Here is a 527-nt window from a genome sequence, read left to right on the forward strand (position 1 = left end):
GAGCCCAGCGAGGGGCTCTCCTCGGGAGGTGAGACTGGAGCGGGCCGCAGCGCTAGCGCCCTCTGAAAGGCAGGGTCTCGGGGAGGGTCCCCCCGCCCCCCCCCAGGCGGTTAGCTAAGGTCGTGCCGCTGGTCTGCACGGGGTGAGGGAGAGCTCTGCGGGCCCAAAATCTCTGGAGCGCACCCAAGTCCGGGTAGAGGAGATGGCCCTCTCCGGGGTCACGGTCTCCTGGCCGTAGGCCCCCCCAATCCTCGGTCCTTAGCAGCCTCTCGGGGTCCGGGGCTGTCTCGCGGCGCACGCTTGACTCCCGCGGAACCAACACGTGGGGGCGGGAGACTCTCCCGCGCAGGGCTCAGAGGCCAAGGGCGCCCTGGTTCCGGGCCAGGCTGGGGAGGCACCCGGGGAGATTCCCCGAACTTCCTTCGCTCCCTCACTCCTACCTCCCTTTCTGGTCTCCTCCTCCAGCCGCTCGGCCCGCCGGATGCCGCACAGCTTGGGGGCCGGGCGGGAGGTCGCAAAGGCACAGT

The sequence above is a fragment of the Myotis brandtii genome, unplaced genomic scaffold, assembly GCF_000412655.1.
Source record: "Myotis brandtii unplaced genomic scaffold, ASM41265v1 scaffold332, whole genome shotgun sequence".
In the NCBI taxonomy this organism is placed as follows: domain Eukaryota; kingdom Metazoa; phylum Chordata; class Mammalia; order Chiroptera; family Vespertilionidae; genus Myotis; species Myotis brandtii.